Source organism: Mustela nivalis (assembly GCF_964662115.1).
Source record: "Mustela nivalis genome assembly, chromosome: X".
Classification (NCBI taxonomy): Eukaryota; Metazoa; Chordata; class Mammalia; order Carnivora; family Mustelidae; genus Mustela; species Mustela nivalis.
Genome location: NC_139040.1, coordinates 102,858,567 through 102,880,304, shown reverse-complemented (window position 1 = coordinate 102,880,304; position 21,738 = coordinate 102,858,567). Strand labels below are relative to the sequence as shown.

The window sequence follows — 21,738 nt, the reverse complement described above, 5'->3', positions numbered from 1 at the left end:
CAGCCAGGGTGTGGCTCTGTGCCCTTTCCACATTCCATTGCTCAAGCTGGCTGCCTAAAAGCCACCTCTGCAGTTATTCTCTGCTGGCTTTCCTTTTCTTTGTGATTCAACTTTCCAATGAAGAGCAGTACTCCAAAACCTCTTAGCTCTCATTGGTTCTCTTTGTTGTTTACAAAAGCCCTTCTAGGTCACACGGTCTCCTCATTGAAAGGACTGTGACAAGGACTTAAAAAGACTTAACAGGTGCAAGAATGCATCCAGAGGCAACTGGGACCTAAACACTTAAATAGTCGTATAGAAACAGGGATGAAAAACAACCCTGAAAAGCATATTTTACAACCCTCATCTTCAGATTTATTCCTTTTCTTAAAAAATATTTTATTTATTTGAGAGAGAGAGAGAGACAGAGAAGCAAACACCCTGCTAAGCAGGGAGCCTAACGTGGGATTCAAACCCAGGGCCCTGAGATCATGACCTGAGCCAAAGGCAAATGTTTAACCAACTGAGCTACCCAGGCAACCCTTTAACCTTTATTTCTAATGACTTTCTTGGTATATGAGTTGTATGGCTGAGTGAAATTGGATTTGAAGGTTTTCAAGGCACTGCTAGTAGATAAAAAAAGCTGACTTCGGACATCAGAGCCAAGTTTCCTAAGTTTGAATCCAGGCTTAGCCATTTCCCAGCTGTGTGACACTAATCAAGTCACTCATCTCCCTGTACCTAGTTTTCTCATCTGTAAAATGAGGGTAACAGTGTTACCTCAGAGGATTATTGTGAGAATTAATTGAAATACTCTTGGTGAAACATTTAGAATAGAATTTGGCATACAGTTAACCCTGTATACGTGCATATTCAATAAAAATTTTAAAATGGAAAAAATACACAAACATTTCCTTCTTTGAATATAACTTGAAATGGGGCAGAGTATGATTTCGTGAGGCCAAAAGGCATTGTAAGAACAGTAAAGCATGCTAAAATTGAGCGTGCCTAATATTGATTGCCTTTTATTGGATACCATAGAACATTAAAGGATGATGGCGGTAGAAAACCCAAGGTGGGGATTGAGGAAATGATTTGGTTTTATTAAAAATGTATATTTTAGATTAGATAATATTTTTACAGAGAAAATAAATTTCACTCCAACATTTACAAGTTATCACAAAGCATAAATTGAGTCCAAATTAATGAGGTTTAGCTGAAAGGTTTAAGCCAGCAAGATCTGACACATTAAATTGAAATTATACATGGAATTAAAGCACACAGAACTCATTTGGGAAATGATTCATTCTTTTTTGTGTGTTGCCAAGGTTCTATTTAGCACATCAAAGAAGATTTTGCCACTTATTAGCTGTGTGACTTTGGGAGAATCACTCAGATTATCTAAAGACTCTTCCTCATTAGTAAAATGGAGTTGACAACAACTCCAGAACCTGTCCCCCACCCGCCACCGCAACCCACTTCCTTCTGGGGCAACTGGAAGATGAAACGGTTTTGTATTCAGTAGAGCTATATGGATAACACGGAGTGTGTATCTTAGTTTGGGTTTCCCTGACAGTAGAGCGTATGGCAAGTGTTTGGAAATGGGGTATTTATTAGACAGGTTATCCATGGAAAGATAAAGGAGCAACGGGGAGTGTCTGACTGCAAAACCAGAAAGAAGCCAGTTTCCCCTCTGGACAAATAGGCTCAGTCTCTATGAACCCTATGAGGAACTGCACAGAATTCCCTGTGGAATTGCACCCCCCCCATCCCCAAAGGGGAGGAGGCTGGAGCATTTCTCTAGACTGCCATCCTCCATTGGTTGATGTTCTTTTCTGAGTACAAGAAAACCCTGATTAGACCTATTCGCAGACAGGAGAAAGCCTTGAGATGGAAAACTATAGTGCCCTTAAATTGGCACCACGGGAGTGTGCAAGGTACTGTTCATGTTAGCTGTACATGAGGTCGGAGGTGAACGGAGGAGGTGTGGCATAGACAGGAATGCTCTCTCCTGCAGTAAGGCATAGGGAGTAATAATTCACTCTGGTCCATCAGTGCCTTTTTGTTCGCTGGGCTGCGCTACAATAGAGTACTTACTCTATTCTTCAGAGCAACGCCTGACTTCTCTCATCAGCTCTCTGTAATCCTTTAATTCCCCTATTTTCCCAGCACAGATTCTTCCAGCTTCACGGTGGGAGGCAGAATTTAACAAGTCTGCATCCACCACCATTTGCCTTGCTCTGACCACCATTATTAAAATTGGCATTTTGTATTATGTATGTCCCTAGCTAGCTTTTCTCTGTTTTCATGTTTATCATATTCTGTTGTAAAGGTATTTGAATTTCTACCTTTTCTCTCCCTACCATGATTTATATCACACTGTAAACTACAAGTATGTAATATCAATTAATTTTCAATGCAAATGATTTAATTTTCTCCAACCTTCAGAACATTTTAAAAGTTTATATGGTGGTTAATTTTAACTATCAACTGGCAAGTGCCCAGATACTGAGTTAAACATTATTTCTGTGTGTGTGTGTGTGTGTGTGTGTGTATAGGTGGGTGGGGGGTTGTTCTGTATGGGATTAACATTTAAATCACTAAATCGGGTGGGGAGCCTGGGTGGCTCAGTGGGTTAAGCCTCTGCCTTCAGCTCAAGTCATGATCTCAGGGTCCTGGCATTGAGCTCTGCATTGGGCTCTCTGCTCAGCAAGGAGCCTGCTTCCCCCTCTCTCTCTGCCTGGCTCTCTTCCTACTTATGATCTCTATGTGCCAAATAAATAAATACAATCTTTAAAAAATAAAATAAAATAAAAAATAAATCAGTAGACCAAGCAAAGCGGAGTGCCTTCCCCAATGTGGATGAGCAGTATCCAATCCATTGAAGGCCTGAGTAGAAAAAAAAAAAAAAAAGTGGAGTAAAAAAGAATTCTCTCTCTGCCTGACTGTTCTTGAGCTGGGACATGAATCTTTTCCTGCACTGGGACCCATACTTGGACTCTGACTGAACTTACACTGTTAGCTCTCCAGGGACTGGAATTCTGAGCCTCCATAATCAAGTTAGCCAATTCCTCAAAAAAGAAAAAAATACACACACACACACACACACACACACACACACACACACACACACACGGTTCCGGTTCTGTTTCTCTGGAGAACGTGACAAGTACAGTTTATTTTAGTTTCCAGTGAAATTTGATAAATTCCTCACTGACTTATAATCTTTTATGGTTCTGGTTTCATTTCGTGGGGGAAAAAAAACCAACAACAACAACAACCCGAGGGTACTTTAAGTAACTCTGCTTGTATCAAAAGAAAAAAAGAGAGAGACTCCTTTGATTTTGTATTCTTTTTCCCCCTCAAAATAGCCCATCCAAAATAAATAGAGGGTTAGGGTTGCTCTTATACATTGCCTTAAACTCCCAGCTCACAACTTTATTTCTTATACCTGGGGGACCTTTAGCAGGAAGATGCAGAATGTGTTCCTTCTTTTAATATTTTCATAGGATGAAAAATTTTTTTAAGATTTTATTTATTTGAGAAAGAGGGGGAGAGAGAGAGAGAGAGCTAGAGCTTGAATGGGGGTAGGGGAAGAGGATAGGAGAGAAGCAGACAGCCCACTAAGCAGGGAGCCTAATCCCAGGACCCTGGGATCATGACCTGAGCTGAAGGCAGAGGCTTAACTGACTGAGTCACCAAGGTGCCCCGCACAATAATCTATTTAAAAGGCATGTTAACAAAAAATTTTTTTTTCAAACAAATAGTCTAAATTTTTAAAACTCATACTGTAAGTATGGATAGAATTAAAATTTGGAAAATTACTAAATAAAATACAGTTATTGGTTGAAACTATTAACAGACATCTAAATAAAAGTAGGGGTACTAATTCATGTATTCATAAAAATAAGATTCCTAGATGGCGATTAAAGTGAGTTGAAGGAGAATTATGGATGATCAATGTCTTCTTTGTCTAATTTCAATATCTGTATTACACATTTCAAAGTATTACAGAGAAGTAATGTATGTTAGGACCAAAATTATAAATATATTCCTGGAAATTAAATATCAGTTTTTCTTAAACAACAAATGTCATATTTTAAAAGCATCTTCAAGACACATGTTAATGATGAAGATCACAATATTAGCTATACCCAGTCAGTAATTTTCCTTTGAAAAATTATCAGATATTTCAGAAAGTTTCATCAAAATAGTAAAAAAAAATCATCATCAAAATATAGCTAAAGGTAGAGCATGTTTTTAAGCTATCTTATCCTCCAACAGTTATGCAAAGTTTATAAACACTATAAAGTCTAGATTATTCTTATCTTACTATAAACTATGATAATTTTAATAATTTTAAGCATATAAACATGAGTGAAAAGATGGATTAAAAACCACTAAAATACTATTATCATGGATGGTGAGGCAAGTAGAATAACATCCCCACAAAGATGTCAATGGCCTAATTCCCCAAACCTGTGAATATGCTCTTTTACACGGCAAACAGACTTTTCAGATATGATTAAGCAAAGGATCTTGAGATGGGAAAACTATTCTGATTATCTGACTGGCCCCAATGTGATCACAAGGGTCCTGAAAAGACGGAAGCAGAGGGTGCTTGGCTGGCTCAGTCAGTAGAACATGCCACTCTTTTGATGATCTTAGAATTGTGAGTTCAAGCCCCTTGTTGGGCATGGAGCCTATTTTAAAAAAGAGAGAGAGAGAAGCAGAAGAGTCAAAGTCGAAGAGGAGGGTGTGATGATGGAAGAAGAGACTGAAATGATATTGCCAAGACCTAGGAATGCAGGCAGGCTCCTGAAGCTGGGAGAGGCAAGGGAGAGAGTATCCCCTAGGGTCTTTATAAGCAATAAATCCTGCTGCCACCCTAATCTTAGCCCCATGAGACCCATTTTGACTTCTGACCTCCTGAGTAAAATAATCAATTTCTTCTTTTTTTTAAGATTTTATTTATGTATTTATTTGACAGAGAGAAATCACAAGTAGATGGAGAGGCAGGCAGAGAGAGAGGGAAGCAGGCTCCCCGCTGAGCAGAGAGCCCGATGCGGGACTCAATCCCAGGACCCTGGGATCATGACCTGAGCAGAAGGCAGCGGCTTAACCCACTGAGCCACCCAGGCGCCCTTCTGACTCTTGTTCCTTGCTCTTATGCTCTCCAAACCCTCCCTCTCTCATTCACAGGGTGCCCTACATTTGTTTTTATTCTGCAAACCTACCCCAGCCTCCTTTCTGAATTTAATGTTCTCTGAAGATACTTAGGAGTTACTAACCCATAACTTTGATTTGTATAGAGCTTTAAACTTCTGGAGTGCCAAGTATAGCACTGATACATTAGGTATCAGATCAGCTATCTGCAAATACAGCCTAACATGTCCTTACTCCAATTCCCAAGAGAGGTGTTCTGATTGTCGAGTATCCACTCTTGATCCAGTCAGCCATAGCACAGGAAATAAAAGCATCTGCCCCCAGTATGGCCACCAGGCCCAAAGCAGAATCTCTTATAAAAGAGAATGAAACTGGAGCCAATGGCAGAAATTTGACCTATAGACATTTTATAAATATATTTACATGGCAACTATATTTTTATATGTCAATGTGTTCTGTGTTTTACTCAGTTACAGCTAATTCATTGAATCTTAATTATGTGAATTGATACTAAGTTCTTATGAAGAGCACCATGCACTGTACTGCCAAAAATAAAACAGCAGGGCTATAAATCTTTTACTACAGAAGCTAAACATGAAAACAATGGAGCAATTTTAATTGCTTATCACAGTACAAGCCATTCTAATTAGATGATCTTGTCAAAATGTCTTCAGTGGTAGTATGACATAAAGCTATTTTCTGGGACAGAGTTAAAAGAATTATTTGATAGCTTACAGAAAGCAAATCTTTGTTTCGACCTGGAAGTAGAGACATCCCAGCTCTACAGATAGAGGGTAATTATAAAATGACTCAGCAATTTTCCTCAATGGAAAGGATCTCTGGTAATAATAATACCCAAAATTCACTACTTCACTGCCCATCATGGCTAGGAGCCAAATATTGGAATCCTCTATAAAATCTCTTTTAAAATTCTCAACTATTTTTAATCCTCATTTTATAGAGAAGGAAACAAAGGCTCAGAGATAGAACAATTTGCTCAGAGTCAAATAAGGAAGAGGAAGAACCAGAGTTTGAACCAGATCTGTCTGATCCAATGCTAATATTCTATCCTCTGTATTAAACTATACCACGTTTGTCACTGTAGTGATGACAGCACAATAGATTCTCTTTTGTCAGTTATAAACAATATACACAGCTTAAAATGTATACAGTGTCACTCAATGCTATTATAAATATATTATAAAATTGATAAAAGAAAAGAGCAAGGGTAATATTTTTACAAGCTTTATTATAGTATCTTTACATTCTTCACAAGTCACTTACTTGAATTGGAGACTTAACTACACCATCCCTCATTGCTTTCAGTCTAGGTCCATCTGTGTACCAGCAGTGTTGACAAAATAGCTATCTGATGAAAAAGCACAGTATGTATCTGGGTACATTGTCAGCTCTGTTTAAGAGGCTTCAGTATGCAGCAGATGTTACACCAAAGGCAAGACTGTTCTACTTGTGATATGAGGCACTTGTTCTGGAGTATGGGGGTCTTGAAGGTCACCTGATTTATACAGCTCATTAAGAGAAGAGAATATTAAATTAAAATTTAAAAATTAAAGGGGTACCTGGGTGGCTCAACCAGTTGAGCATCTGACTCTTGATTTCAGCTCAGGTCATGATCTCAGGGTCCTGTGACCGAGCCCTGCTTCAGGATCCCAGCTGATGGGGGAGTCTGCTTGTCTTCCCTCTGCCCCTCCTTTTGCTTGTGAGCTCTCTCTCTCTCTCTTTCTCTCTCTCAAATAAATAAATAAGTAAATCTTTAAAAATAAATAAATAATAAAATTTAAAAATTAGGTTTGAAAAGGACTATTTATTGGGGGTTCTGGCTGGCTCAGTCAGTGGGACATGTGACTTTTGATCTCAGTCTCACACTGGGCAGAGAGCTTATTTTTTTTTTACAAAAGATTAAATGAAAGAAAAGGACTATATATTGAAAATGGGAAAAGAAATAATATCAAATTATAAATTTTGAGAGCTGATATATATGGTATGCACCAAAAGCTGGCATATTGAAAGGTATTTTGAAAGCTGGTATATACTGAAAGGTATATACTGTAAGCTCAAAAAAATCCAGGAAAAATATATAACTTAATTAATTGCTTGAGATATCTGTGAAACATTTTTATCCCTGATATTTCTTATCTGTATACTTATCTATTCCCTTTACACGTTGCAAGAATTTTATAGTGCCATTTTCTATACATAAATCACTTTATGATGGTTAATTTTATGATGGACTAAGGGATGCCCAGATAGCTGGTGAAATATTATTTCTGGATGTGTCTGTAAAGGTATTTCCAGAAGATTAAAATTTGAATCGGTAGAATGAATGAAAGAAATCTCTTTCACCAGAAAGAGATATGATCCAATCCACTGAGGGCCTGCAGAGAAATAAAAAGTGGAGAAAGAAATGGGCTCAGAAAGAAATGGGAGAGGGAAATGGTGGCTCAGTCGGTTAAGCATCTGACTTTTGATTTCAGCTCAGGTCATGATCTCAGGGTCATGATCTCAGGATTGTGAGCTGGAGCATGGTGTCAGGCTCTGTTCTGAGCATGAAGCCTCCTTAAGAATCACACCCCCCCACCCCCCCACCCCCCCCACCCCTGCCAAAAGATTCTCTTTCCCTCTCTTTCTGTGCCACCTCCCCCCATTCTGCTCTCTTTATTCTTTCTCTTTCTCTCTCTCTAAAAAAAAAAAAAAAAAGAAAGAAAGAAAGAAAGAAAAAAGAAAAGCAGAGGAAGAACGGATTTACTCTGTGCTTGAGCTGGGATGTTTTTCTTTCCTGCTCTCCAGTATCAGTGTGCCTGGTTCTCTGGCCTTCCTCCAACTAGGGTTTACACCTTTGGCTCCTCTGGTTCTCAGGCATTTGGGTTTGGACTGAAACTCATCACCAGCTTTCCTGGGTCTCCATGCTGCAAATGGCAGGCCGTAGGACTTCTCAGCCTCCATAACTGCATGAGCCAATTCTTCATAATAAATTTCTTTCAATGGGCACCTGGGTGGCTCAGTTAGTTAAGTGTCTGCCTTCAGCTCAGATCATAGTCCCAGAATCCTGGGACTGAGCTCCACATTGGGCTCCCTGCTCAGAAGGGAGCCTACTTTTCCCTCTCCTTCTGCTGCTCCCCCTGCTTGTGCTCCCTGTTTCTCTCTCTCTCTATGTCAAATAAATAAATAAAATATTTTTAAAAAATAAAAAAATAAAAATACATAAATTATCCTATTGATTCTTCTTCTCTAGAGAACCGTGACTAACACATCAAGTATGTTTCACAAGTGTCGGATGCAATTGTACTCATCTATTTGGATCCACTGCACTGTGATAGTGGATTTCTAAGCTTCCATATAAAGCCTCTAGTTTTAAAGTTTCAGAATTGCTCAAGAATCTTCTCATCCTACTAATTCCAATAGGTTAGTTTAATTACTCACATATTAGGAAAGCAGTTGTGAAGGGTGCTTTGAACTTGAAATCGAGTTTCTAAAAAAATGCATGATGTATAAATAAATAGCTTATGATAAACTCCTATATCTGAGATTCTTACATAAATGCCTTACATGAGAAAAGCTTGTCAAATCACCTTTTCATCTGAATATAAATAACCACTGACAACATGCACAAATTCTTTCTGATTGCCCAAATAGGACACACACACAGACACACAGACACACACACACGCACACATGCATGCATACACACAACGAATTTTATCTTCTCAATATAAATGCAAAATATATTCCAGTTGTTCAAAATTCAGATACAAAGACTTTAAACAAAATGTCAAGAGTGGTTTCATCAGCCACTAGAGCCTTCTTCCTAAAGCGACCTGAATTTATATTCAGTAGAGCATCTACAGCCTGTCGTGCACTGCCAGGAAGAACTAAGTCTCTAACACATAATCAAGAATGCAAATTAATGTTGTGCCAATTAAGTGTGGACTTAATGGTAAATGGTGGAGTTGCAAGAGCATCTTTTCCTCGGCCTGACAAGGTAGATACAGTTGTCAAATTTATGCTTTCCTTCAGTTGGTATATCTTCCTTGATAGTGTTCATGTTTAATTGCACTCCTATTATTATATCACTGAATACATTTTTTTTAAAGATTTTATTTATTTGTTTGACAGAGAGAGATCACAAGTAGGCAGAGAGGCAGGCAGAGAGAGAGGAAGGGAAGCAGGCCCTTGCTGAGCACAGAGCCCGATGCAGGACTCGATCCCAGGATCCTGAGATCATGACCTGAGCTGAAGGCAGCGGCTTAACCCACTGAGCCACCCAGGCGCCCCTGAATACATCTTTTAATATTTAGAAACAATTTTGGTTTTGAAGGGTATTTCTTCCTCCACTCACTACTGACAGGATTCCTGCTGTTGTATGTCAGGTATTGGTCTGGAGGCCAATGCTGCCTGGGTAGGTAAAGGACAGATTGTCTTATGCAAAAACAGAAAATACAGAATACATCATTACTCACTGATTCACTAACATGAATGAATTTATCTAGCCCATCATCTGGGGCTACAATTAGAACATATCTTGGTGTATCTGGGTGGCTCAGATGGTTAAGCATCTACCTTCAGCTCAGGTCATGATGTCAAGAGTCCTGGGATTGAGCCCCACTTTGTGCTCCCAGCTCAGTGGATAATCTGCTTCTGCCTTTCCCTCTTCCTCTCCCCCTTCTTGTGCTCTCCCTGAATAAATAAAATCTTTAAAAAAAAAATGAACTTCTCTTGATTTGAACGATGAGAGCAGGAAGAAAAGGTCAATCAGTCACCAGCCTTGGAGGGTAACACCATGAAGGTGGCTGGAGTTATCATGAACCATCAGAGCCACCTGGGGAAGCAGAGACGGAAAAAGCAAAAGCAAAGAGGAGAGTCCAAAGGACCATGACAAGACCCAAGCAAAACTACTCTCCTTTCTCTAAGTACCTCAAAGCCCTGATTTTGCAATTAATTCCTCTCCTCTGAAAGAGCAATGAAATGGTTTGTAGCAACCATTTGAGGAACTGAAAAACCTGGGGCCAGGGCATATGGTGGCTCAGTCAGTTAAGTATCTGCCTTTGGATCAGGTGATCATCCCAGGGTCCTGTGTTCAAGCCCCATGTCCGGCCCTCTGCTCAGCGGGGAACTTGCTTCTGCCTCTCCCTCTGCTGCTCCCCCTGCTTGCGCTCTCTCACTCGTTCTCTCTGTCAAATAAATAAATAAAATCTTGAAAAACAAAGAGAAAGAAAAACCAGTGACACCTGATTGGTTTTTATGCTTCTACATCTATGCAGCAGACCACACTGGTGATTGGAACAGGACAACAAAATACAAATGCTATCTCAGACAAACTTACACTGTGCTTCCTGGCTTTCTCAGTGAGACAAACTAGAAGAAGGTGGAAGACAGAGTCCAAAATCCACCATATACGCATATCATGTTAGAGAGTTTTCAAAAAAGGGATGTATAACCATCTGGCTATAATTTTTAGGCATTTGCCTGCCAAACTAAGAAGAGAATAGTGGAAAGAAAGAGAAGACAGAAAAAGCAAAAGCTTACATTAGATAATACCTTAGCATTTTCTGTGATGCTATGGTCACAAAGAAACCTAGTTTTCTTTCTTTCTCTCTTCCTCTCTCCCTCCCTTCCTCTTTCTTTCTTTTCTTTCTCTTTTTCTAATGGTAGCACTAGGATTTTTTTTTTTTAAGATTTTATTTATTCATTTGAGAGAGAGACAGAGAGAGCACAAGCTGGGGAAGAGGCAGAGGGAGAGGGAGAAGCAGACTCCCTGCTGAGCGGGGAGCTCCAAATGGTGCTGGATCCTAGGACCTGGAGATCATGACCTTAGTCAAAGGCAGACGCCCAGTCATCTGAGCCACCCAGGCACCCCAGCACTACAATTTATTAAGCTGTGTCTTAGCACAGGCCCTGGGCCTTGCCCCTGGTGCTCTTAATGTATAAAGCCCAGCCATTTTTCCAATTCTTCTTGAGTAATGACACCAGAAAATTGACAGCTAAGTGGATGTACACAAGCTCATCACCTATCATCTTTATGTGGCCAATGGCCACTGTCAGACACAGCAACTTCCTCATCTGGAATTTGATCATGGACTTCACTTCATCCACTTTGGCCACTATGTTCTCATTGTGGGTCAGCAAGGAAGGGAAATTGCCAGCCTTATTCAGGCCTGGGCCCACGATTCATGGGATCTGCTGGATCGGAGATTCTGAAGCCAAAAATGGCATCACAGCTTCTTGACTAATTTTTTTTTCTTGGTGAGTTTCTTCAGCCTTTGATGTCCATGTGGGGACTATCCACAGCCTTGCCCTCATCACAGTGCTGCTGGTCCCCCAAAACACATATAGACAACTTGGGGCCAGCACTTAAGCCTGACAGTGCCTGAGAAAAGTTGATCCTTCAGAGGGACGAACCTGCAGCTCCACTGTCTCCAAAAACTTCTGGCACTTGCACTGGTTCCAGTGCAGGACTTCCCAAACAGTCTAACAGAGGGTGTCAGGGGAAACTCAGCTTTTCTTGTTGCCATGCCGCAATACCTACAAAAGAGCATCACTAGGTTTCTTTCAACACCGAAGAGACAGTATGGCACAGAAATACAAAGTTTTTCCAAAATGTGAGGGTCAGAGATAGGGTGGAGATGGGAGTTAGCATATTAAATAAGAGTGACAAATATTAATTGAGCCCCTATTAGATAAGCACATTAAGCACATTTCATTTATTCTTATTTACTGCCCATGCCTATCCCCAAAAGTTAAATATTATCTATCTTGCAAATAAGAAACCAGATATTCAGTGAGGTTAACTAAATAACTCAAGGTTACACAACTGGACAATAATATAATTGAGGCCTGAGGTCACATTTATCTAATTGCATAGCATAATGGGGAGACCTAATATTTATTTAGTACCTCTGCATGTTCTATGTTAGGAGCTTCACACACTATCAACCACTGATGGCCCAACAGCCGATTATGTAGGGACTATTTATATTATCATTCCATGGGTGAGGAAATTGAGGATGGGAGGGGTAGAGTAACCTGACCCAGATCTCAGAGACAAGAAGTGGTAGGTAGGAGATTCAGAGTCTGTTTCTCATAACATGAGATTATAGGAATCAATCATATTGTGATGATGAGCTTTGATTTTTAAAAAATCATTTTTGAGAAAATATTACATATTCTTATGATACAGAAAATAAACTAAAACTAGCGCTTATGTAAAGTGATTCTCAGTTATTACAATATTGTTGGAAGCCCTGAAATAGCTGCACATCATTTAACTGACAAAAATGAAAGGATGGATTGTTCAGTATGTAACATATAGTTTGGCTTATATTCAAGAAGGAAGAGAAATCTCAAAGATGTCTCATTAAAAAGAAAGAGAAGGGGGTGCCTGGGGGCTCAGTCGGCTAAGCAGCAGACTCTTGATTTTGGCTCAGGTCATGACCTCAGGGTTCTGGATCCAAGCCCCCATCTAGGTTATGCTCAGCCTGGAGTCTGCTTCAGGATTCTCTCCCCGCACTGCCTGTCCCTCCCCCCATCCCCACTTCTCTCTCTCTTTCTCTCCAAAATAAGTAAATAAACCTTTAAAAAGAAAGGAAAGGATTTCTCCATTTATTAAAATGTTAGAAAATAATATTTAAAATATATTTTATAGAATTAAAAATGGAATAAGCTTGTTATAAAAGCTTTATGTTTAAAAAAAAGAAATGTTTTTCCCAGGGGCACCTAGATAGCTCAGTCAGTTGAACTTCCAACTCTTGATTTTGGCTCAGGTCATGATCCCAAGGTGGTGGGATTGAGCCCTGCCTCTGTTTCCCTGCTCAGTGGTGAGTCTGCTTGTCCCTCTCCCTGTGCTTCTCCTCCCTCTCATGCTCTCTCTTGCTCTCTCTCTAAAATAAATAAACAAATGAAATCATTTAAAAAAAGTTTTTCTCAGGTCAACTATTATGATTATAGGATATTGTCTTAAGAACAAGGATAATGCTAAAAATCAAGTGAAATACATAACTTTGCTTTGCCTTGAAATGTTTTCAAAGGGATACTTTAAGAAAGCATTGAAAACCAAATTGTTTGGCTCCTGAATATGTTCTTTTTGCAATAGTAGTTAAATAGAAAATTGCAAAGTATGAGGCACGCCATTTTGCCATTACAATGTGGTGGATAACATAAATATCCTTCCGAAAGTTAAATGAAAGTACAAAATCAAATGGTAGTACTTTTGTTCGGCATCACTTTTTAAAAATGTACAGGGCAAGTGGCATTTCTCATTACACATAGTATTAGAAATCAAATTTTGAACTGAATTTGTCATTTTAAAGATGGCAACTGGTAATAAATATCTTTCTGGAAAGTGTATCATTTCAGAGAATGGCAGAATGTTGACTATAAAAACTATTTCTATCTTGCTTTAATGTAGGCCTAACATAAGAACGACTTTATTGTGCTCACATTAAACATTTTATTTAGACATTAAACAGAAGTTTTCTGATGTCAAGTCTTTACCAAAGCTGAATAAAAGCTTGTTTGCAATTGTTTGGATGAGGCTTTCTTGTGCCAATGTCATAATAGATCTCTTTCCAGTGTGCTAACTTCTGAATTGCAAATTTTCAGAAATGTGTTGCAGCTATAATTCACACTTGCGAGAACTAAATGAATACAATCACTTTTCAGCAAGTAAAAAACCACTTATAGCTCCTATTGAACAAAAATAGAAGGTATTTGTTGATTATGTTAAAATAGATCATTGTTACTTATTTTCTGGAGCTACAAGCTTAACTGACTGTTTCTATCAAAGGTCATGAGTAATAGGATTTAATTTCAGACTACTGTTATTAAGGATGTTCAGGGTAGGGACCCCTAGGTGGCTCAGTTGGTTAAGTGTCTCCCTTCAACTCAGGTCATGATCCCAGAACCCTGGGTTGGAGCCCCATATCAGGCTCCCTTTGGGGGTAGTGTCGCGGCCAGTGCACTGTAAGGGCTAAGAGGATGGTGAAAAGAAATTAAGAGACAAAGAGATGGGGGCAGGAGGGACACTGAGGAGGATGTCCAACGGTGCCAATTTTATTCCACATCTTACAATCATTTATAAGGCAGACCAGAATAGGAGGAGCTAGTCAGATGACTGCAAGTTCCTATAACAAGTTTACATTAACTACAAGCAAACCTCGTGATGCCAGGTAGTTTCTGCCAAAGCCATTAGCAAGACAATCAACCAGGGAGTGTGTTATGGGAGGTACAGGCACATCAAGGACTAACTAAGAATTCAGGACCCTGGCCATATTGTTCCCTACGTAGTAGGGAGAGCGTGTGGGAAGTCACGTAGGCGAGCGCATGACACATAGCACAGACCCTTTCTCAGTGCACTCAACTTTCCCATCCTTAACCTTGTCAAGGTGTCCGGACTTTGAAGAAGACACAAGTCAGGGCCTGGTTTGATCCTCTACTCCAACCATGCTGTGGCCAAGGTCAACATATTAAATTTTCAACAGCATAATTTTTCCAAATAATCTATAGATTCAGTACAATCTCAATGAAACTCAATCAAGTTATTTTGTGGATATCGATGAACTGATTCCACTTTACACAGAGAAGCAAAAGGGGGATGCCTGGCTGGCTCAGTGAGTAGAACATGCAACTCTTGATCTTGGGGTAATGAGTTCAAGTTCAAGTTGAGCCTAGAGCTTACTTTAAAAAAGAAAAAAAAATAGTGAAAGATACAGAATAGCCAATACACTATTGAAGGAGTAGAACAAATTTGAACGACTGACACTACCCAACTTCAAGATTTACTATCAAGCTCTAGTAATTAAGACAGTGTGGCTTTGGTGAAAGAAAAGATAAATAGGTGGATCAGACAGAATGTAGAGCTCGGAAACAGACCCACATGAGTATCAACTGATCTCTGACAAAGGAGCAAAGGAAATATAATGCAGCAAAGATAATCTTTTAAAAAAAAAAGTGTGCCAACAACTGGAAATCAACATGGGAAAAATGAATCTAGACACAGAACTTAACACTCTTCACAAACATGAATTCAAAATGGATCATAGATCAAAATGTAAAACTCAAAACAACAGTGAGAGAGTCACTATACACATATTAGAATGGCCCAAATTTGAAACACTGACAACACCAAAATACTGACAAGGATGTGAAGCAATGGGAGCTCTCATTCAGCTGGTGGAACAGCGAAATGTTACAGTCACTTTGGAAGACACTTTGGCAAATTCTTTCTCTTTTTTTCCAGCTTTACTGAGACATCATTGACAAATAACATTGTATAAGTTTGAGGTGCACAACATGATGATTTGATGTGTATATTGCAGAACAATCGCCACAACAAGGTTAGTTAATACATCAATCTCCTCCCATAATTATTATTATTTATTTTTGTGGTAAGAATCTTTGAGATTGGGCCCCTGGGTGGCTGAGTCAGTTAAGCATCTGCCTTGGGCCCAGGTCATGATCCCAGGGTCCTGGGATTGAGTTCCTCATTGGGGTCCCTGCTAAGTGGGAGTCTGCTTCTCTCTCTGGCCCTCTCCCTGCTTATGCTCTTTCTCTCTCAAATAAATAAAATCTTGAAAAGGAAAAATATCTTTTGAGATTTACTCTCTAGTAACCTCCACATATGTCACACAGTATTGTTAACTATAGTCGCCATGCTGTACATTCTGCCCCAGACTTGTTCATCTTATAACTGCTTACCTTATGCAACACTATACTAGTACTTTGTCCTATGTGTTTAGGGATCTTCTTTCACAAATTCTCTACTCCTCCTCCATGTAGCATTCCTCCAAAGGTTTGTTTTACCTCTCTGCTCTTCTCTGATACTGTACATCAGTATCTCACCATACTCATAACTCCATATAGCATCTTGTTACATATCATTCCCAGCCTTCAGATCAATCTCCCACCTTCAGATCAAAATGAACAAGTGTCCAGAGAGAGAAGCAGACTCCCACTTGCCGGGGACCCCAGTGAGGAACTCAATCCCAGGACCCTGGGATCATGACCTGGGCAAGGTCATTGCCTCAACCACTAAATCAAAGAAATAACATGTCTTTCTCAGGCATATCTAAACTTCTCATTTCTTTGCTTTTGTTTGTATTGCAACAGCTTTCCTATTTACCTCGCCAGGAAATATTATCAGTGAGAGTTTTGACACTTTATCCAAATTCCACATTAATCAAGTCCTGGTAATTCATCACACTGCTTCTTAATTCATTCTTCATTCTTAAGATCAGGACAGAGCTAGTGATAACTCATATTTCTTCCTTGTGTTTACTCAACCCTGGCCTCTGTTGCAAGCCATCTTGTTTACCACTAAGGGAGTTTTAAGGATAAACCCCTACTTGGATCACACTGGCATATTATAAGAAGAGTATTGGAGGCTGAAAAATGTCTATGGATTCAAGTTTAAACTTCTTGTTCTAAAATTTACATTCCTTCACCATCTAGCCTCATTTACATCAAAGGAATGCCCTCAAGGGGAGGATTTGAAATCGATGGTGCAGAGGGACCACTAGACTGACTTGTCAACACCAAATCCACCATGAGATGTGGCCCTAGCAGAAGGTAGTACAGCAGGGTCTGCCATTGCTTTCCAACCCAGCATTCACAGTCTGCACCCCTGAGGTGCCCAGGTATAGGATTCAGAGGATTTGAAAGGAAAAAAATAACATTTATCTTTTCACTAACATCTCACTGAAATGTATCATTTTCTTCAAGTATGAATGTGGGCAACCTAACAAGGAAGAAGTATCTATGACTAGGTCACCAGTAAACATTCTGGGTATTCTGAAATCACGTAACAGTTACATCACACATCTTGAAATGATAAAAATTATGGGACCACTCTCTATATCATGTTGGTCATTGTGTTAAGGCGGACATATACTATACCACAAATGCATTTCATTTTTATTTTGATAGCACTGTTTCCAAATTATTGTTTTCCTTTGCTATTTATACATTTGTGTTTATATACAAACAGTATTCTGAGTCTGTATTTTTTAGACTGCGAAAGGGATCTGTGTCCAAAAACTAGGCTCAAAACAGCTACACTGTACACAGCAGGTTCCAGAAGTAGGGAACTGATAACACAGAAATGCGGTCCTGAAGGTGGCCCTATAAGTTTAAGCACTTACCTGCTTATTGTTATAAGAATTTTCCTTTCTAACGTATATTATTGCCCTGATACTCACAAGCTGAGGGCATCGAGCTGATAGGAGTAACATCCTCATAAGAAATTCAGAACTGTCATGCCAGAGACACACATCTCAGACTTATGATCTACACAGAATATTAAAGAATAACCAGAGAAAATTATCAGAAAAATGATGTACAAGTTATACCACATTGTACAACCTCTAGCTGGTTAATTTTCATAATACTGCATTAGGAGTGAGCTCTCTCTATCTTATGAACATGCATCTTTTATAACCATCTTTAAATTACGTTTATGAATCATATTATGTCATTGCAATCAAAATAAATTTAAGGATTGCTGTTACTAAAGCACAAGTTAACCACTTAGGCCCAATCATATTCACTTAAATTTCTGTCTTGTGCAAAACAAACTTCTTCCTGACAAAAATGGAAATCTACTTGCATATTTCACTACTTCAAGTGAGTAACGGGCCAGAGTACTACATTTCTACAGTTTGTTCTGTATCAATTATGTAATAATGGACAGGAAAATAAGCTTTTCAAATTACAATTCATATCCACACCAGTGAGGTCACTTTATTTATCTTTATTCAAGAGAATCTTAACTTTTATCCTGTCTTAAAGTGTGATATCATTAACATCGTATCTGCCATGGCCTTAAGAAAAATGAACTTCACACACAGTGTTTGCTTGCTTGCTTTGATTTGCTTCTCTTTCTCTCATTGAGATAATGTGGTATTTGTGAAATTAGCTTTCATATTTTCATGTTGAGGACAACTTATTTAATATATTTTCATTTCCTGAAATGTGTTGTTAAAGAAAAAGTAATTTTGACCTCTGAATTTTATCCTCTGAATATTTTATTCAGAGGGGATTTAATCCTCTGAATTTTTTTTCCCTCTTTAAGTTAATGGTGTCACCTTCCTTAGGGTCTTTCAGCACCATTACCATATTTGGCTCTTTTTTCTCCCTCATCTTTCCCTATCCAATCATCATCAAATGTACCTGTGGTGGAAATTGTCAAGTAGCAACCAGGAATATTCCCCCAGCTGCTGGGGTCTTATGGGGTCCTTTTGGCTATAAACTTTCTCTCGGGTTTCCCTCAGCTGAAGAAAATGGCGTCTTCCAATATCATGCCTCCTTCCAAAGCAAACCAACTTCTAGTGACTGATCAACACAGGGCTATAAAGACCTGACCCATTTGCCCTGACTGGGAGCAGTTCTGGAGGGTGACCTCGGCTTTAGTGTTCCCCATGAGGCTGAGGCCTTTGTTGGGATTGTATCACAGCTCAACATGAAACTTTCCCACTTTTATTTCATTCCCTTTTTGCACACCCCCCACACTTGATGATACCAACAGCAGTTTCTAATAAGCATCTTGCATGATAAACCCCATCTTCAAAACTGCTTTCTCTGGAACCTAACCTGTGACAGACCATTTTACCTTTTATTTCTTTTAAAACTGTCTTCCTGTTCCTCACAGACTTAGTTCCATCTACCATTAACATTCATTTTGAGTACCCATTCTACTTTTATTCTATACCAAGTCAGCTTTAAAATAAATGTTCCTCCCACAGACATGTGGACCTTGATTGGAGGTCAGTGAAGGAACACATTTCACCTTCACCTTCTCTTAAAAAAGTTTCCTTACTGGGGCACCTGGGTGGCTCAGTGGGTTAAAGCCTCTGCCTTCGGCTCAGGTCATGATCCCAGGGTCCTGGGATGGAGCCCCACGTTGGGCTCTCGGCTCCACAGGGAACCTGCTTTCTCCCCTCTCTCTGCCTGCCTCTCTGCCTACTTGTGATTTTTCTCTCTCTGTCAAATAAATAAAATCTTAAAAAAAAAAAAGTTTCCTTACTTACCTATACGCTGTGATACCCACTGAAGCACATAGTATTCCTAGCCCACCTGCTCTCCACAATGGTTCCCATACATACTGTTTTCCTGCATCTCTCTGTTTGAAGACATTCTTTGTCATGGGAGCATACGTAGCCTGTTTATGGCAGAAATATCTAGGGGATAATATCTCAAGAGAGTCCCTCAGATAATAAAGCATGAGATATAGTGAATACATATCCAGCTTCTTGACTCCACAGAGTGACAATTCTGAGGGGTATTCTACATAGTCTCTGATAATGCCCCTAGTGAGGTAGTCCAGATTTCAGGAGTAATCTGTTTCTAATTCTACCTTTTATTGGCTTTCACTCTTCAGGGTCCTACTTGCCCACTTCAGAGTGTTTCCTAAGACCAGCTTCTGAATAAATTATATGCATTCAAATCCCTATCTCAGAGTTTGCTTTATGGGAAACTGAAAATAAGGTACTTACATTAATAACTGATGATCTAGAACAGGAATCAACAGGCCTGTGTGCCAAAACTGGCTTGCCAACTGTTTTTGTAAATAAAGTTTCAGTGGAACACAGTCACTCACATTCACTTAGGTATTGTCCCTGGCTGCTTTCGTGCTATATAATAGGGGAGTTCAGCAGCTATAACAGAGACCAGATGACCTGCGGGCATAAAACATTCACTCTCTGAACCTTTACAGGAAAGATTTTTGTTCCATGATCTAAATCGGTACAAAAAGCCTTTAGATGATCTCCCAGATTTAACTGCTCTATCTCTCCCTGACCATGTGTTTTACATATTACCTCCAGATTTCTAAATTTATTGACTCATGCCTCTTGACTCCTGAATCTTCAAAGGCTCCCACTGCAATAAGAAGCTAAACAAAATCTCTGCCCTACAAATTCTGCCTGTATGTTATCCTACATTCCTTCCACACACCCTCCAAACATTCCTCTCTATTCATTATTTACAGAAATTGTCTCTTCTGTGTTTAAATTAGGGTTGTTTCACCTGCTGGAATGCCCTCCTGCACCCATATTGGCTGATAAATCCCAGATCATCCTTCAAGGTTTGAATAAAATCTTATATCTCTTAAGACCTCTCAGATCCACACTGCTGTGATTAATCTCTTTCCACCATGCTCCCCAGCACTTTGTTTAAATTTTCCATATATCAGAGTGTACCTTGCGCTGAGATGATTTATGGATATCTATTTCCACCACCAGATAAGAATTTCTGGGAGGCAGGAGCCATATCATATCCATCTTTCTACCCAGTAATAATATTAAATATAATTAAGAAGTATAGATAAGAATATTTTTTATAAGATCTTATTTATCTATTTGAGAGAGAGCGCAAGAGAGAGTATGAGAGACAGAAAGCACAGACAGGGGGAGGGGTAGAGGGGAGAAGCAGACTCCCTACCCAGCAGGAAGTGTGACACAGAGCTCGATCCCAGGACCCCAGGATCATGACCTGAGCCAAAAGCAGACACTTAACCAACTGAGCCACCCAGACCCATAGATAAAATTTCTTACCAATCTGAAAGGATGCCTGAGCAAGGTTCTGAGGCCCCCTAATGCACTAGGTATTAACTCCTTAGTTGTTACCAGATTGCTGGGGGATCCAGAGGGTTCTGTGGGAGGGCCTGTGATGCTTAGAGTGGGAAGGGTTATGCTACAGTAAAAGCAACTATTATAATAACAAGCAGAGCTTAGTTGGTTGAAGGTCAGCCTTATTCAGAACTACTGTGCTTATCAAGGTTTTCATAATTATAGAACCTCAGTAAATAACTGTTTTATACTTACGAACAATTGAAAATGACCACAACATTTTTTTTTTAAGACTTTATTTATTTATTTGACAGAGAGAAATCACAAGTAGACAGAGAGGCAGGCAGAGAGAGAGAGAGGGAAGCAGGCTCCCTGCTGAGCAGAGAGCCCGATGCGGGACTCGATCCCAGGACCCTGAGATCATGACCTGAGCCGAAGGCAGCGGCTTAACCCACTGAGCCACCCAGGCGCCCACCACAACATTTTTTTTAAAGACTGTTGGTACGTGCAGACACATACACACACTCGCTGATGCACATCTTTGAGGAGAATAGGGAGATTTTCGTGTATTTGTCAAAAATTTATTGTCTAGTTTTCTTATGTCATATTAGTTAACAGCTGTTCAAAAAACAATTATACTTCGTGTTTAAAAATGTGTACAAGTCTTCCAATGGTAATATCAATAAAAATGGAATTAGTCTTTCCTTGACTAGCTCAATTTTTCCAGAGCATAATGACAACATTAATTTAACTGTAAAGGAAAACTCTGGGCAAAGCTATCATAATCATGTTTTGCAAATATTTTTCAAAATAATGAGACGGGCAAAGCCTCTTATGTAACCAGCAACATTTACGGTATTCCGCCCTCACTCTGCACTACACCCTGACTTGCCTTTACTCCCCTAAATTCCTTCTGAAATTTTCTACACAAATATGTCAAAAGAGCTTTTATTTGATTATTAGCATGTCTTGAAATGTACAGCCTTACAAATGCTAATGAGATGAATACAAAAAAGGC

At 39.4% G+C, this 21,738-nt stretch overlaps 1 pseudogene across 1 annotated transcript; it reads right to left on the bottom strand.

The window, feature by feature from the left end:
- Nucleotides 1–11,046: 11,046 nt before the first annotated feature.
- On the bottom strand, nt 11,047–20,432 carry LOC309855931 (large ribosomal subunit protein uL1 pseudogene; annotated as a pseudogene). The gene is made up of 2 exons: nt 20,352–20,432; nt 11,047–11,631 (listed from the first exon to the last, which is right to left on the bottom strand). The product of its transcript is annotated as a large ribosomal subunit protein uL1 pseudogene (transcript).
- Nucleotides 20,433–21,738: the final 1,306 nt, after the last annotated feature.